Raw genomic sequence first — 11,013 nt, 5'->3', positions numbered from 1 at the left:
TTCACGCCATTCTCCTGCCTCAGCCTCCCGAGTAGCTGGGACTACAGGCAACCGCCACCACGCCTGGCTAATTTTTGGTATTTTTAGTAGAGACGGGGTTTCACCGTGTCAGCCAGGATGGTCTCGATCTCCTGACCTCGTGATCCACCCGCCTCGGCCTTCCAAAGTGCTGGGATTACAGGCATGAGCCACCGCGCCCGGCGATGTTTAGAGTTTTTTTAAAATCAGGTTACAAAATGGTGTAAGCCAAATTAAAATGTACAAAGAAATCAAAACAGGACGGCAACATGCCTCAGTGAAATAGTGACTGCATCTGAGTAGCTGTTTTTTCTGTTTCTTCAGACTTTGCTGCACTTCCCCAATCCTCCATAATAGCAACAGCAGAAGCACAGCCTGTGGGTCTAGCCTTGCTTTAAGCATTAGCTGCTGTTATTCCCAGCGTTGTTACTCATATCATCAAAAGTTGATAAAGTGAAAGCTGAGAAAAAGATCAAAGGTTAGAGGGAAACATTTAGAAATGTGTTAGAGACTTGTTTTTAAAGAAACTTTTAATTTTGAACGAATTTTAGGTCTACATTGCAAAGATAATTTAGAGAGACCTTTCCCCCCTCCCCGTTTCCCCAGTTGTGAACATCTTACATCACCGTAGTACATGTGTCAAAACTAGGAGATTACGACTGGTACATGACTTAACTAAACCCCAGACTTCGTTTGAAATTTACTTGTTTGGCTGGGCGTAGTGGCTCACACCTATAATCGCAGCACTTTGGGAGGCTGAGGCAGGTGAATCACTTGAGGTCGGGAGTTTGAGACCAGCCTGACCAACATGGAGAAACCCTGTCTCTACTAAAAATACAAAATTATCCCGGCGTGGTGGTGGGTGCCTGTAATCCCAGGTACTCAGGAGGCTGAGGCTTGAGAATCACTTGAACACAGGGGGCAAAGTTTGCAGTGAGCCAAGATGGCACCACTTCACTCCAGCCTAGGTGAAAGACCTAAACTCTGTCTCAAAAAAAAAAAAAAAAAAAGAAAGAAAAGAAAAGTAATTCACCTGTTTTTCCACTTAGGGACTCTTTCTGTTTTAGGAGGATGAGATTTTTGAATGTTGACTAATGTCCCCCTTTTTTATATTTTAATTGTGACACATACGTGGAAGTTCATAAAACAAAATGCACCATTTAAAGGAAAATGAAAAGTTCAAGGAATGGAATGATGCCAGTCTCCTGGTATCCTTTTTCCGACTCCCCACCCAGAGGTAATCATTACCCTGACTTTTATGGCAATAATATCCTTGCTTTTCTTGGTAGTGTTACTGTCCAGCTATAATCTCCTCAGTAAAGTAGTTGTGCCTGTTTTTGAACTTTATGTACATGAACGCATGCTGTATATTCTTTTGTTCAAGGTTATCTGGTTGTTGTGTGGCGTGTGTGTCTATGGCTCATTCATTTTCATTGCTGTGTGGCACTCGACTGAGATGCTCTTTGATATTTTCTCCTGCTCCCTGCCCTTCCCTAATCAAATAGACCTTCTGCCTCCATGTCCCAGGGATGGCAATATAACCACAGAAAATCAAATTAAAATTATTTATTATTATTTCAAAAGCCCACATCCTCAGGGATTTAAACGAGATTTATAGCAGGATTTCTCAACCTCCACCCTATTGACGTTAGACCTAATAATTCATTTGTTGTGGGGATGTCCTGTTCAGTGCAGAATGTTTAGCAGCTTCCCTGGGCTCTACCACTAGGTGCCAGTAGCATCCACGGCCCTCCAGTTGTGTGAACCAAAATGTCTCCAAATATTATTGCCAAACATCTCCAGGGAGGCAAAGTCACCCCAGACGAGAGCCACTGTGAGAAGAAGGAAAGGAAAAAATCAGTTGGGGAAAATGCAGACTGCAGAAGCAGCCTGCCTGAAAAGTTACAGCAACAGGCAAAAATGAAACAACCTTGGGGGAAAAAAAAAAAAAACCTCAAGCTGCACCTGCGCACAGATAAGCAACTTAGTGAGCTCCCAGGAAAAAAGTTTCTTCCCTTTTTTCAGGCATATATATGGTGGAAACTTGCACAGATGGGGAGAGGGCTTACCTAAAACAAACCCACAGTTAATACAAACTAGAAAAGCAGAATTCGTGATGGCCTAGAGACATACCCACAGCTGCGTAACAGAAGGGGAATTGCACAGACAGCTTTACTGATAAGAGAAGTGACTCAAACTGCTAGAGATAAGAGTTTCTGATAAAAGCTTTTGAACTCAGCTGTAACCCCGCAATCCACTCGGAATCCTCTCTCCTCTGCAGAGAGCGTTTTTTCTGTCACTTTTTTTTTCTTTTTCCTTTTTTTTTTTTTTTTTTTTTTTTGAGATGGAGTCTCGCTCTGTCGCCCAGGCTGGAGTGCAGTGGCGCAATCTCGGCTCACTGCAAGCTCCGCCCCCCGGGCTCACGCCATTCTCCCGCCTCAGCCTCCCGAGTAGCTAGGACTACAGGCGCCCGCCACCTCGCCTGGCTAATTTTTTTGTTTTTGTTTTTGTATTTTCAGTAGAGACGGGGTTTCACCGGTTAGCCAGGATGGTCTCGATCTCCTAACTTTGTGATCTGCCCGCCTCAGCCTCCCAAAGTGCTTTTTTTTTTTGGAGACAAGAGTCTTGCTCTGTTGCCCAGGCTGGAGTGCAGTGGTGCAATCTCGTCTCTACTCCAATAGAAATGTAATTGGTTTTTGTACATTGATCCTGTATCCTGCAAACTTGTACTTGTTACTAGCTCTAATAGGTTTTTTTGGTTTGTCTTTGTGTGTTCTTTGGATTTTCTATATGCAAAACCATGTCATCTGCAGATGCAAAGAATTTTGCTTCTTCCTTACCAATCTGGGTTCCCTTTATTTCTTTTTCTTGACTAATTGTTCTGGTTTTATTTTTTTTTAACAATTTTCTCTTAAGCTTCTCTTCTGCCAAGCCATGGAATCATGTTAGTAGTCAGTTTGGGATCTTCCCTGCTTTCCTGGAGTTGTGTCTAATTTTTTTTTTTTTTTTTTTTTTGAGGCGGAGTCTAGCTCTGTCGCCCAGGCTGGAGTGCAGTGGTGCGATCTCGGCGCACTGCAACCGCTGACTCCCGGGTTCAAGCGATTCCCCTGCCTCAGCCTCTGGAGTAGCTGGGATTACAGGCGCCTGCCACCATGCCCAGCTAATTTTTTGTATTTTTTAGTAGAGATGGGGGGCTGGGCGCGGTGGTTCACGCCTGTAATCCGAGCACTTTGGGAGGCTGAGGTGGGCGGATCAGCTGAAGTCAGGAGTTCGAGATCAGCCTGGGCAACATGGTGAAACCCCATCTCTACTAAAAATACAAAATTAGCCGGGCATGGTGACACACGCCTGTAATCCCAGCTACTCGGGAGGCTGAGGCAGGAAATCGCTTGAACCTGGGAGGCGGAGGATGTGGTGAGCCAAGATCGCGCCATTGCACTGCAGCCTGGGCAACAAGAGTAAATCTCCGTCTCACCAAAAAAAAACAAAAAAAAAAAAGGAAAGAAAGAAATTAAGAAAACAATTCAATTCAATTAACAATAACATCAAAAAGAATGAGATATTGAATAAATTTAACAAAAGAAATGTGAGTCTTGGCCGGGCATGGTGGCTCACACCTGTACTCCCAGCACTTTGGGTGGCTGAGGCAGGCGGATAACGAGGTCAGGAGATCAAGACCCTCCTGGTTAACACAGTGAAACCCCGTCTCTACTGAAAATACAAAAAATTAGCCAATGGCCGGGCATGGTGGCTAACGCCTGTAATCCCAGCACTTTGGGAGGACGAGGCGGGCAGATCACAAGGTCAGGAGATCGAGACCACGGTGAAACCCCGTCTCTACCAAAAATACAAAAAAAATTAGCCAGGAGCGGTGGCAGACGCCTGTAGTCCCAGCTACTTGGGAGGCTGAGGCAGGAGAATGGCGTGAACCTGGGAGGCAGAGCTTGCAGTGAGCCGAGATCACACCACTGCACTCCATCCTGGGCGACAGAGCGAGACTCCATTTCAAAAGAAAAAAATATTAGCCAAGCGTGGTGGCGGGCACCTGTAGTCCCAGCTACTCGGGAGGCTGAGGCTGGAGAATGGCGTGAACCTGGAGGGCGGAGTTTGCAGTGAGCCGAGATCGCACCACTGCACTCCAGCCTGGGCAACAGAGTGAGACTCCGTCTCAAAAAAGAAGAAAAAATAAAAAGTGTGAGTCTTGTTTACTGAAAACTATATAATATTTTTGGAAGAAACTAAAGAAGAATTAAATAGAAAGACATGCCATGTTCATAGATTGGAGGATAATATCATTAAGATGATAATCCTCCTCAAATTAGTCAACATAATCCCTAACAAAAGCCTACCTGCTTTCTATGCAGAAGTTGGAAAGTTGATCTTAAAATTCATATGGAAATGCAAGCGACCCAGAATACACAAAACAGGCCTGAAAAAGAAAAAGAACAAAGTAGAAGGACTCACATTTCCACTCTAAAGCTATAGTAATCAAGATGATGTGGTGCTATTGTAAGGATAGACATAGTGATAAATGGAATAAAATTGAGAGTCCAGAAATAAACCATTACTTTCAGGATTAATTTATTTTCAACAATGGTGATAAGACAATTCAATGAGGAAAGAAGAGTCTTTTAAAGTAAGGATGCTGGGGAAACCACACACATCCATATGCAAAATAAAAAAGTTGAACCCCCCACCTCACACCACATACAAAAAAAAATTCAAAATGTGTCAAAGACCTAAATTACATTTAGAGCTAAAACTATAAAACTCTTAGAGAAAAATATAGATGTGAATCTTTGTGACTTTAACTTAGGCAATAGTGTCTTAGCTGTGACACCAAAAGCACTAGCAATTAAAAATAAACAAATTGAACTTCATCAAAATTTTAAAATTTTGGCCAGGTATGGTGGCTCACGCCTGTAATCCTAGCACTTTGGGAAGCCAAGGCGGGTGGATCACCTGAGGTCAGGAGTTCAAGACCAGCCTGGTCAACATGGTGAAACCCTCTCTCTACTAAAAATATAAAAATTAGCCAGGTGTGGTGGCACACGCCTGTAATCCCAGCTACTTGGGAGGCTGAGGCAGGAAAATTGCTTGAATTTGGGAGGCACAGGTTGCAGTGAGCCAAGATCGTGCCACTGCACTCCAGCCTGGGCAACAGAGCAAGACTCTGTCTCAAAAAAAAAAAATTAAACATTTTGTGCGGCAAAGAACACTAATAAAAAGTGAAAAAAATACACAGAATGGGAGAAAATATTTGTAAATCATATATCTGATAAATAACTTGTTTCTAGAATATATGAAGAACTCCACTAAACAATAAAAGGGCAATAAAAATGAGCAAAGAATTTGAGTAGACATTTCTGCAAGGAGGATATACAATGGCCAGTAAGCACAAAGAAAGATATTCAACATCATGAGCCATTAGGGGAATGAAAATCAGAACTACAATGAGATACTACTTCCTACCTAGTAGGATAACCATAATTTTAAAAGACAGACAATAATAAGTGTTGGCAAGGATGTGGAGAAAATTGGAAACCTCATACACTGCTGGTGGATATATAAAATGGTACAGCTGCTTTGGAAAACAGTCTGGCAGTTCCTCAAAAAGTTAAACAGAGTGCCCATATGGCCTAGTAATTCCACTCCTAGGTATATACCCCAGAGAACTGAAAACGTGTCCACTCAAAAACTTATACAAAAATGTTCATTGAAGCATTATTCTAAATAGCCAAGGAGTGGAAACAACACAAATGTCCATGAATGGCTGAACAAATGGAATACTATTCATCAATAAAAAGAAATGTTACAATATGGAGAAAGCTTGACAACACTATGTTAGGCTAATAGCCACGTATTGTATGATACCATTTATATAAAATATCAAAAATAGACAAATCCATAGAGACAGAAAGTAGATTAATAGTTGCCAAGGGCTGAGGGCAGAAGGAATGAAATTACAGCTAATGGGTATGGAATTTCTCCTTGGGGTGATAAAATGTTTAAGAATGCAGCCATAAAAAAGAACGAGGTCATGTCTTGCGGGAACATGGATGGAGCTGGAGGCCATTATCCTTTGCAAATTAACACAGGAACAGAAAACCAAATACTGCATGTTCTCACTTAGAAGTAGGAGCTAAATGATGAGAACTTATGGACACAAAGATGGAAACAACAGACACTGAAGTCTACTTGAGGTTGGAGGGTGGGAGGAGGGGGAGGAGCAGAAAAGATAACTATCGGTTACTGGGCTTAATACCTGGGTGATGAAATAATCTGTGTGACCAACCCCCATAATACGAGTTTACCTACGTAACAAACCTGCACTTGTATCTCTGAACTTAAAATAAAAGTTGAGTTTTGTTTTGTTTTGTTTTGTCTTGTCTTGTTTTGTTTTGAGGCAGAGTCTAACTTTGTCACCCAGGCTGGAGTGCAATGGCACGATCTCGGCTCACTGCAACCTCCGCCTCCCAGGTTCAAGTGATTCTCCTACTTCAGCTTCCCAAGTAGCTGGGATTACAGGCGCATGCCACCACACCTGGCTAATTTTTGTATTTTTAATAGAGATGGGGTTTCACCATATTGGCCAGGCTGGTCTCGAACTCCTGACCTCAACTGATCTGCTCACCTCAGCCTCCCAAATTGTTGGGATTACAGGCGTGAGCCACCGCGCCCGGGCTCCTGAGTCTCCTTTTTCTTTGTATTATTTCTGCATGGGTTACCCCACACAAACAGCCAGTGAGGCTTCTCACAGTCTGACCTGAACCTGCATTGTGAGTTCAAATCACTGCCCTGCTCTGACCTTGGGCTAGTCACTCTTTTGGGCCAGGCGCAGTGGCTCACACCTGTAATCACAGCACTTTGGAAGGCCGAGGCAGGCAGATCACCAGGTCAGGAGATCAAGATCGTCCTGGCTAACACGGTGAAACCCCGTCTCTACTAAAAATACAAAAAATTAGCCAGGTGTGGTGGTGGGCGCCTGTAGTCCCAGCTATTCGGGAGGCTGAGGCAGGAGAATTGCTTGAACCTGGGACACGGAGGTTGCAGTGAGCCAAGACTGCACCACTGCACGCCAGCCTGGGCGACAGAGTGAGACTCCATCTCAAAAAAAAAAAAAAAAAGAATGCCTCTTTTGGCCGGGCACAGTGGCTCATGCCTGTCTTCCCAGCACTTTGGGAGGCCGAGGTGGGTAGATCACCTGAGGTCAGGACTTCGATAACAGCTTGACCAACATAGCGAAACCCTGTATCTACAAAAAAGACAAAAATTAGCCGGGTGTCTTGGCAGGCACCTGTAATCCCAGCTACTCAGTAGGCCGAGGCAGGAAAATCGCTTGAACCCCGGAGGCGGAGGTTGCAGTGAGTTGAGATGGTGCCATTGCACTCCTGCCTGGATGAAAGAATGCCTCATTTGTGGGGATATTTTGAGCATTAAATGAGACAATAATGTTGAACGGCTTAGCACCTCCAAATGGACAGTAGGTGCTCAATAAACTTTTGCTATTATTATTTCCCACTCTGCCCCTGGACTATGGCATGCATATTTTCCCTCCATCTTTACCCATAACATTGCCTTGGCCTAGACTGTCTGCTTCCCTCAGCCCCTTCTCTCTAGCCAAATCCTTTTCATCCTTTTCAAAATTTGCCTTAAGTCTAATCTTCACGGATTTGTCCAGCCCACAGGGCCCTTTCTCTTAAATTTGGAGCCCTCGGCTATCTCTTTCACTCATTCATCCAGAATCACATGCTGCCTTAGAACAGTCTTTTCACTACTGTATTTGTTAATTGTCACATATTTTCACCTAAACTGCAAGGTCCTCGAGTTCAGGAAGCTCACACAATGCTTACATGTTAAGGCCTGTGACCCCACCCGAAGTCTCAGGGAATATTTGCTGAATGAAATCTGTGTCCTTAACAGAGTCACCAGAGAATTAAGGTATTCCATTGTATGCCATGAAAAAAAGTAACGAGCAATATGAGAATACCTATTTTTAGATGTTTTGGCTTCAGGGTTTAATTTGACTGTGTTGGCGTTAGATCTGTTCTCCGCAGGCCTTGGATGTTTTTTCTTGAACGTGAGTTTCTTGGCTGAGATGAAGTGGGGTTGCCACTCTGTAGTGAAACCTGTAACCGTGCCATTCAAAATAAGTGAATTCCCTGTGGGGGAAAGTTGAAAGCCAGCTTTTGGAACTTGGATTTTTTTACCTCCCAGATTTAAAGGAACAAATCTGCCCCAGTGAGACAACAGATGCAGTTGTGAACTTTTGCTCTTGGTCTACATATTTACCCCCATTCCTCATGAGAAAGGGCAGAAATAAGCTGGAATAAATGATTTCCAGCATTCTCTGCATTCCTGGAACATTGTTGAAATAGATATTTTCCTGAGGAGGCCATTATAAGCAACTGGACTTGGCCACTGCAGAGTGAGTCTTTTGCATCCAAAGTTACTTAATTTTTGCTTATTATTATTGCTGCAGAAGCATTTTTGGATCCTATCCTTTCCCTCCACTCTCATAAATTTGGTTGAAATAGCTGCACATAAATATTGGATATGGTTCCAAGTCTGTCACCATACCCAGATGTCTCCTCTGCTCCTCTGTGGCTGATCCTAAGCTCCGCCTCATCTCATAGATGACCAGGAACTCAGGACCCCAGCATCTTTTCTTTTGTCAATTATTTTCTTGAGTACTTATAATGACTAAGGTTTTACATTCATTATCTGGATTTTTATTGTTGTTTTTGAGATAGAGTCTCACTCTGTCGCTCAGGTTGGAGTGCAGTGGCGCTATCTTGGCTCACTGCAACCTCCACCTCCCAGGTTCAAGCGATTTTCCTGCCTCCGCCTCCCAAGTAGCTGGGATTACAGACATTCACCACCATGCCCAGCTAATTTTTTGTATTTTTAGTAGAGACAGGGTCTTACCATGTTGGCCAGGCTGGTCTTGAACTCCTGACTTCAGGTGATCCACCTGTCTCAGCCTCCCAAAGTGCTAGGATTACAGGCGTGAGCCACCATGCCCTGTCTGCATTCATTAACTTGTTTAATCCTCAAAACACCCCATAAGGAAGGTCATTTAATAGAGGACAGAAGTGAGACTTAGAAGCCACCAAGGGGCTAGATGGTGCAACCCAGAAGCGAGAGGCCTTTGGCTATCTGGGGGTGTACATTGGCAATTGGTATACAGGAGACAGGAAGGAGTGGGGAAGATAAATTCCACCTCTTCTGTGGAGTCATAACCCTCCTGGAGAAGTCCTCCTTAGGTAGAAGACATCCATTGGTGACTCATTGTGATGCTGTGGCCAATACAGTACTATGTCATGCTGTGTCCGGAGTTGGTTCCTTCCAGTGGGCTCTTGGCCTAGCTGACTTCAAGAATGAAGCCGCGAACCTTCCCAGTGAGTGTTACAGGTCTTAAAGGTGGCACAGACCCAAAGAGTGAGCAGCAGCAAGATTTACTGTGGAGAGCAAAAGAACAAAGCCTCTACACCATGAAAGGGGACCCAGGCAGTTTGCTGGCTGGGGTGGCCAGCTTTTATTCCCTTATTTGTCCCCGCCCACGTCCTGCTGATTGGTTCATTTTACAGAGTGCTGATTGGTCCATTTTACAGAGTGCTGACGGGTGCATTTACAATCCTCTAGCTAGACACAGAGCGCTGATTGGTGCGTTTTTACAGAGTGTTGATTGGTGCGTTTACAATCCTCTAGCTAGACAGAAAAGTTCTCCAAGTCCCCACTGGACCCAGTAAGTCCAGCTGGCTTCACCTCTCAATGCCACACTAACCAGCATCTTTTCTTGCCTTACAGCTCGTTTTCCCTCACCCTCTTGGCCCTAGGTTTGTACCCCCCATATAAAATACCAGCTCTCTAATCAGGACTCCAGCTCCTCTTTCTTGAGGACCTGGGTAAGACAGTTATTTTATTTTCCCAATTTACACAATTGAGTTGCATGTAAAAATGGCTCATTGAGGCATGAAGAGAAGAATGAGCATAATAACATAAACTACAATTCAGAAAAGCATCCCAAACACGAGCAGTGAGGAAGAATCTCTTGTGAATGCCAAAAGGAGTCTGAGTGGGTGAAACAAACAATTATTTCACATACGACACAGAAAAAGGAAAATCAAGTTCGATGCAGTCCCTAGCGTACTGTCTTCTATACAACTTTTCAAACGGCCGGGCATGGTGGCTCATGCCTGTAATCCCAACACCTTGAGAGGCTGAGGCAGGTAGATCACGAGGTCAGGTGTTCAAGACCAGCCTGGCCAAGATGGTGAAACCCCGTCTCCACTAAAAATACAAAAATTAACCAGGCGTGGTGGCAGTTGCCTGTAATCCCAGCTACTCGGGAGGCTGAGGCAGGAGAATAGCTTGAACCCATGCAGCAGAGGTTACAGTGAGCCGAGAGTGCGCCACTGCACTCCAGCCTAGGTGACAGAGTGATACTCTGTCTAAAAAAAAAAAAAAAAAAAAAAAAAACACCTTTTCAAACTTCTGCTTTATTTCTGTACAAGAAAACTCTGAGCTCTCCAGTAGAACAATTTAGGTTTTAGGATAAGCACAAAATAATGCTTTGCAGTATGCAATTTTGTTGCCAAATCCATAGAGACATCATTCAAACTCCCACTTCTTATACTAAAAACAGGTAGTTTACTTTGCTGCCAAGAATCTTATAAAATCATCCCAAATTTACAAATGTTATGCCAGGAGAAAAAGTAGAAAAGTTTATTCACAAAATTTCTTTTTAAAACATCTCTATGGATAGCACATAAAACTCAATGGCTTAAGATGTGGAAAAGCCATTACTATCATATGCGTATGAGCAGATATTTTATAGCTGGATAAAAATGCCCCTGTCCAAAGTATGAATCAACTTTTGGCATATGTATAAGTCAAGTTAGGCCAGGCGACATGGAGCAACAAATAAACCCTGAAACCGTGCCTTTATAAAGTCTGATGCAGTTGGGTGACCCCTTCCATACTGTAGCTGTG

At 43.6% G+C, this 11,013-nt stretch overlaps 1 long non-coding RNA gene across 2 annotated transcripts; it reads right to left on the bottom strand.

Moving 5' to 3' along the window:
- Positions 1–1,569: 1,569 nt before the first annotated feature.
- LOC107976870 (uncharacterized) lies at positions 1,570–9,395 on the bottom strand. Of its 2 annotated transcripts, XR_001721157.3 has the most exons (4): positions 8,947–9,395; positions 8,009–8,147; positions 4,368–4,447; positions 1,570–1,850 (listed from the first exon to the last, which is right to left on the bottom strand). It is a non-coding gene; the product is annotated as an uncharacterized LOC107976870 (long non-coding RNA). The 2 variants fall into 2 exon arrangements; XR_001721156.1 differs by lacking the exon at positions 8,947–9,395 and having other exon boundaries at positions 8,009–8,198.
- Positions 9,396–11,013: the final 1,618 nt, after the last annotated feature.

This window comes from Pan troglodytes, chromosome 11, assembly GCF_028858775.2.
Source record: "Pan troglodytes isolate AG18354 chromosome 11, NHGRI_mPanTro3-v2.0_pri, whole genome shotgun sequence".
Lineage (NCBI taxonomy): Eukaryota > Metazoa > Chordata > Mammalia > Primates > Hominidae > Pan > Pan troglodytes.
This window is presented reverse-complemented; position numbering and strand designations above follow the sequence as displayed.